Here is a 7032-nt window from a genome sequence, read left to right as displayed (position 1 = left end):
CCCTCCTTCCTAGGCCATTGTAAATTCTTACATATGGAAGTAACTTGGCTGCTCTTTTAAGTGTCTGTAGGGAATCTCTATTTGTCAGAAGAACTCACCAACTTTCTTCTAATATATAATGTAGTCTGCCATACCTGACTGTAATGAGGATTCTGTTTACTTTGCTAAGCTTGCCCTGAAATTTCTAAGTCTATGTAGTAGATAGTAATGCCTGATTTCTTTCACTATCTCTCTTTCAATACCAAAGGCAATTCGTCTGAATAGGTAACATTCTTACTGAATTCCAAGCCCAGGGTTGGCTCAAGGACTGCCTAGGACATTGGTGAAGGCCAGGAAGCAAAGTTCAACCTAATTTAGGTATTTGTCAAAACATTCCTTGGAGGCCCCTATAATAAAACAGTACTGAAGAAAGCACACTGACTGACCCATTCACTGACTAACACAAGGAAAAGTTTGGTGCATTTGTACTACAGGATGCAAAGGCTCCAGGAGACTAAGTTCTTGTGAAACTTTTTGCCTCAGGACTTTGTCCAAGCTTTTGGGCCTGCCATGCAGTTTTTATTGGAATGGGTGTGGCAAGTGAAGGAGCCTGTGGCAGTCCAGACTTATCCTCGAGGGTCCTCGGAGATGGAATTCTAATGGACCAGCCACATGCTCTTTGCTCTGTTGTGGCATAAGAAGCAAGGACTATGGCAGAGGGAAAGACCCTGCAGCCAGAGAAACTGTACTTGAATCAATCATTCAACCTTGGTGGAATGATGGGCACCACCAAGCTCATTGTCAACGTGGAGGTCGCGGTCCTCTGGCCTGATGGCTTTGTGAGAAAGGCTCACTGGGATAAGGAATATGTGTGCATTGTTTGACATGGTTTTAGCTTACTTGGTCATCCAGCAAATATGGGCTGTCATTCCTGCAGGAGGTGATGAAGGTTGGAAGCCACTCCTTCTCTGATCTTTAAAGTTCAGGTACACTGTCGTTTGCATCTTTGAAATCCCTGATTTATCCTCCTGCCTCACTTGGGACATCAGTGACCCATTTGGAGCAGCACCAGGCTACCTGAGTCCTCCTTTCCTTCCTTCCTGGGTTTTTTTCTTTATACACTGATTCTATTCGTGAGCCTCTGCCTGAAGCACATACTAGGAATTCTTATTTGATACAAAGTTTCTTCCCTTAGCAGTTTTGCTCTCTCTCCTGTGCCCCGCCTCCATGCCAGTTCCCAGCAGCTGGCAGGAAGTGTTGCAGAAGGGTTTCTTTCTCTTCTTAATGGTCTGGCACCTTCCAAATGAGGACCTTCCTAACCAGAAGATAGAGGCTTCAGATTCATATTCTAGCCACGCTGACAAGGGGGAAGAAGATAAAGGGAGAGAGAAAATTCTAGCCCATCCGTGGACTCATCCCAGTTCTTCTCGATGAGGCGAGCATGTCCTTCCAAGCCCCCAGGAAGCTGATGGAATCCTTAGAGACCTTAGTTAGGATTTGATTGGTTAGCTTTGGGTCATGTGGTCTCAGACAAGTATGGGCTGTTGTAAGACCTGTATAGTCCTATCCCCTATCGATCTATCACTCAAGTAAGAAGGACACTTGAGTCACGAGAATTGTTAACATCTCAGTGAAGGTGGGGTCCAAGTTCATGATAGCTTCAGACAAAGGCTCAAGACTCTTCTATTCCCCAAAACTCTGATGAAAGGAGGGCAACCCTCCACAGGTAACTCTACAAAGACCACAATGCAGGCCGGTAGGAAGCTCTGTGATCAGAATTCTAGCTCTGTGAGCCAAGGAGAATGCCCAGGAAGAGGACATACAGACATCTTTTTTTTTTTAAAGTGTGTGTGTGTGTGTGTGTGTGTGTGTGTGTGTGTGTGTGTCTGTCTGTCTGTCTGTCTGTCTCTCTGTGTAAGTATGCATATATGTATTTTTGAGACAGGGTCTCACTACATCTTCCTAGTTGGAGTTGGTCTTAAATTTAGGATTTTCTTGCTTCTGTCTTCCAAGAGCTGAGATGACCTGCATGTCACTATGCCTAGGTAAGGAAGTGAATTAATTAATTAATTAATTAATTAATTTGACAGGACCTTAGTAAGTAGACCAGGCTGGACTTGAACTCATAGAGTTCTGTCTGCCTCTGCTTCCCAAGTGCTGGGATTAAAGGTATGTTCCCTTACATCCAGCCCAAGGAAATGCATTTTATAATTAACATTTTTATTTATTTAATTTTAGAAATAGAACCTCACTATGTAGCCCAGGCTGGGGTTAAATTTGCAATCCTCCTGCCTGACTTCCAAGGGCTGTGTTTCTCAGTATTTGCCACAATACTTGCCTTAGGTAGTTCTAAATCGGTGCCACAGAAAATTCATCCTGTCCGTCAGTTTCCATTCCTTTCCTCTTCCTCAGTAGCACAGGCCTAGAATTCAGGCTACAGTTTTGTGGAATAATGCTTACAGCAATGCCCACACTGGTTCCATCTCTATGCACTCTTAACTCTGGGATGTGCCCTTGCAATTTCTGTTTAGAGAAAGGATTCATGCTTGCAGCTCAGTCTTGATTCTTTAGCCAACGTCATGGGATGGAGGTAGATTCCTGTTAGTTCAGAGAAGTCTCTTGGAATCTTGCCAGGCTTCTGTGGAATGAAAGCCACAGGAAAAGTCAGCAAGGGTCCCACAGGGAGCTCTAGACATCACTGCGTTCCCCTGACAGGGACCTGTTGAAGGATGGGAAGCAATCAGACAGGGGCACAGAGCTGCTGGACTGAGTCCCACAGAGGCTGCCAACCTACAAACTCCAACATTAAGCAAAGCCTTACTGTTTTAAGCTACTATGGGTTAAGGTGCTTACTTAGGACATAGTAGAAACAAGCAATTTCTATGCAGCTAAGTATGTCCATGTGACTGAGCGTCTATAGAAAACAAAACAGAGCAAAACAAGTAGAAAATATGGTCTCTGCAAGTTTCCTTATAGGAAGAAGGAATGGTGTTCTTTTCATTTCATCCCCATTGACTAGGGTGAGGCTGTAGTAGCTGGAGCTCCAGCAGCCTTCCTGGACCACGAGGTGAATGTAAGAGTGGAAGGCACACAGGGTATAACAACAGGGGTCTTGTTTCTCTGGGGCCATGGAGGAGGGGCTTTTCAGGAGCATTTCCAGTATCTTTCCATTTATTAGGCAAAAGAGTGGAATAAAATTTAACTTGTGTAGGCATTGTTTTAAGTTCAAAATTATCTACATGTTCAGGTGTTAGCAAAGGAGGGATAGTAGATATAGACATTTCTAGTAGAGGGACACATCACAGGAACTATGGGTGGAAAAAGAAAACTTGTGGGCACCGTGAGGGCCATTGTGAATGACTCCATCTGACTGCCTACGGAAAGAAAAGGGTAATTGGACTGAGAAGACTTTGGGGCCAAAGTATTACGATTTTCCACTGTATCAGTCATACAAGGCTAGCGTCAAGCTGTGTGACAAGCATACTACCAGATCCTGCTTGCAGCAATCCTTTCTCTTGTTCTTGGGTCTGCCTGTAGCCTAGGGTTCTGCTAGGCTCTGTTGGCTTAACTTGGCTTGATTCCAGGCCATGGGGTGGTCCAATATGCTGTCCACCCTTGCTCAACCTGGAGCAATGGTATCTAGGATCTGCTGTTTCTGTGATGGCTGGAGGAAGGGCATGGAGCTGAGCCAACGCTCAGAGGCACAGGTGAAGCCTCTGGTCCAACTTATTTGATAGTGGGAGTCATGTGGCCTCAGTTGACATCCTTGGGTCTGGTCTGAGCATGTGACCCACTGTAGTGAGATGATGGCAAAGATACAGAGTGTGCGGGGGGGGGGGAGAGAGAGAGAGAGAGAAAGAGAGAGAGAGAGAGAGAGAGAGAGAGAGAGAGAGAGAGAGAGAGAGGCACAGAGAGGCAGAGAGGCTGCAGTCTGCTACAATCAGGGAAGCAGTGTTTCTGAACAGCATCTCCATTTTCTTCCTGGTGCATGCACAGCAAGGCACTGTGTTTCTCTTCTTTGAAACAGGGTCTCACTGGGTAGTCCAGAGCTCATCTTGATATCACAATCCACCTGCCTTGGCCTCAAGAATTCGCCACCACACCTAGTCGCATTTCTTTTCTGTTTAAGATTTTATTTAAAAGTTCCAAGTGCACACATGATAAAGTTCAAAAACAAAAATAAAAACAAACGACAAAGCAGCGTGAATATTGTGGTTTTCTGTTTCTTCCACGGAGCCAAATGTTACCTTTTTCTTCTAAGAGCAGATACATAACTTGATACTAGCACTTCAGCTCAAAAAATACAAAATATTGTCTCATACCTTTTCCTCTCCGCCTTTCTTTTTTCTGCTTAGCAGCTTTTGTTAGGAAGGATTCGACTTTGCTCCTTCTGGGTCTATCACAGTGACTGCATTTCTTTCTGTGTGCTGTTCCACCATGGATTGTATCAGGGCCATGTTGAGAGACACTGGATTGATTTTTTTTTTTCATATCTGTAGCTGAAGCTGAATTAAACCCCCCAGAGTCTTTATCATTGTGCCTGCGCCTATATGTTTCAGGAGGTTGAATCCCTAAATCAAAAATGACTACATCCAGCTATACAGGTTTCACAGGTAGCTATTGGCTTTCTGTATCTGAAGCATTTTATTCATTTGTGTGTGTGTGCGTGCCCGCGCACACTCTGGAACTCTATCCACCATCTTGAGGAAGGGTCTTTCATTGGCTCAGAGTTTATCCCTGTGTCTGGTCTGTCTGGCCACTGAGCCCCAGAGCTCTCCCCAACACTGGGATTACAGGTGTGTATTATCACACCTGGGTTTTTAGATGTAGGTTCTAGAGTTCAAACTCAAGTCCCCGTGCTAGTATAGCAAGCACTTTATCAACGGAGCCGACTCCCAAGCCTCCCAGAAATCTTTGAGGCTCATCCTTTGAATCTTGACATGAGGTCCCCACCAGCACCACGGAAAGGCCTTTGCAGCTCAAACCACTCGTTAATGAGAGTAGCGGAGAACCTCTGGGTGCGGCATTCATAAACGCTCTTTCAGAACTCTGTGCCACAAGTCAGATGATTTACCACTCCAGGAGATGTCAGTAAAAAATGTGCACAATACCCTTTGATTTGATCTGTTTTCCCTGTAGCACCTAAATATTTAGGGCAAATAGAAAATAGTTCTGATTTACAATCCCTATAAAAATTTTAAACAACCTAATAGGGCATTTGATCATGAAATTGCTTGAAATAATGTTGGCAGTAGTCAGCCATATTTCTTCTAAACGGCCTGAAACTTCCCTGCAAACCCCCAAACATGGATTTTTTTTCCTTGCTAATAACAATCTTATTAATAAAAGAATGATTTTCTCCACTGATCCTTGGCAGCTGTGTTCTGGTTGTCTTTGTTCAATAAAGGTGGAGATAATAGCAGTCAGTAGAAAGAAAATGGGCCCGGATTCCCCGGAGAAGTGGTTGGAAATACATCTTTTATTAAATCACATCAGATTGTGTTTTCTTGTTTACTTTCTTTCATTTCACAAGCCATGGTTGTATTTGCTGCTTTGGGAAATGTTGGGTCACAGTTTTGTTCTGCTTTTCAAAGCCCTAGACTAGGACACATGATGATCTTGAGGTTAAATGCTATGTGATCAGCCAGAGAGGAACTTGCAATAATGAATGGTCACAGTGGGCTTTGCTGAGTCTGACTCTCTTCTGTCCCAGAGGAGGCTGACTTCTGAATACAGGCAGACATGCTCAATAAAGAACAGTAGATACCTGCTGCATTCTGCTTAGATAGATATCTATATTCAACTCATGATTAACTGTCTGTCTGTCTATCTATCTATCAATCAATCATCTGGGTATCTAACTGTCTACTTACCTGTGATGACTAATCTTGGTTATAATCTTCAAACACCTGGGAAGAGAGAACTTCAATCTTCAACTTGCCTCCATTGGCCTGTGGGCATATCTGTGGGGGCATTTTCTGGATTGCTGATTAATGCAGGAGGCCTCAACCTTGGGATAGTATTATCTTTATGTAGGTGGACCTGTGTTGTATAAGAAAGATTGTTGACTATGAGCTTGGGAGTAAGACAGCAAGCAGTGTTCCTCTATGGCCTCTGCTTCAGTTCCTGCTTGGGTTCCTTCCCTGCCTTCCCTCAGTGATGGACCTAGACACAGACATATTTCCCTGTGTGACCTAGAAATATAAGTTGAGTTAAAACTCTTATACCTCCAAGTGACTTTTGGTCTGAGTGGTTTAGCAAACCAGGATTCTGTCTACTTGCTATCTATCTATCTATCTATCTATCTATCTATCTATCTATCTATCTATCTATCATCTATCTATGATGTTGCCCAGACTAGTCTAGAACTAACAGCCTTCTAAACAGTAGGGACTCCAGGCACACACACCTGTGTCTATGCTCCTTCTTTGAATGACACTCCTATTTCCCTATGAGAACCTATGTCTACCCAGTTCCCAGGACAAGTGACCCTATAGCCAGTACTAGTGGAGATAAAGACCCAGATCTTGCCAATCATCAAACTGGGCCAACCATAGCCGGTGAAAAACCATGGGCCTTCTACTACAACTATTAGAAAAGCAAATTTGTTTCTTTTTATTGCCATTCCTAAAAGAACAAGAGCTTGCCTTCCCAAGAATAATATCATTTGAAGGAAGACAAAATCAAGGAACTAATCTGATGTGGAAAAAGATTACTGCTAATGTCTGGCCAAGACTGAGGTTGGATCCATCAGCTTGACTTGGTTTCCTGCTACTTGCTCCAAAAGAATGCTGAATATGTGAATTTTTCAACTCGCAGTAGTCTCATGGTAAGAGCCATGTAGTCAAGACCCGTGACACAACATCCAAGACAATAGGATGACACCAGTCCCCATTCTAATGGCATACCAGAGAAGTCAGAGGAGTGTTAGCATTCCCTACAGACCAAACCACTCCTCCACTGTGCTTTCCCTCCTGGAGGACTGGATTACTCTAAACTGTGAGCCAAGATAAACCTTCCCTCCCCTAAGGTGCTTTTTGCCAGGTATTTGGT

The sequence above is a fragment of the Mus musculus genome, chromosome 7 (assembly GCF_000001635.26).
Source record: "Mus musculus strain C57BL/6J chromosome 7, GRCm38.p6 C57BL/6J".
NCBI lineage: Eukaryota > Metazoa > Chordata > Mammalia > Rodentia > Muridae > Mus > Mus musculus.
The sequence above is the reverse complement of the archived record's forward strand: the minus strand, read 5'-3'. Positions refer to the sequence as shown.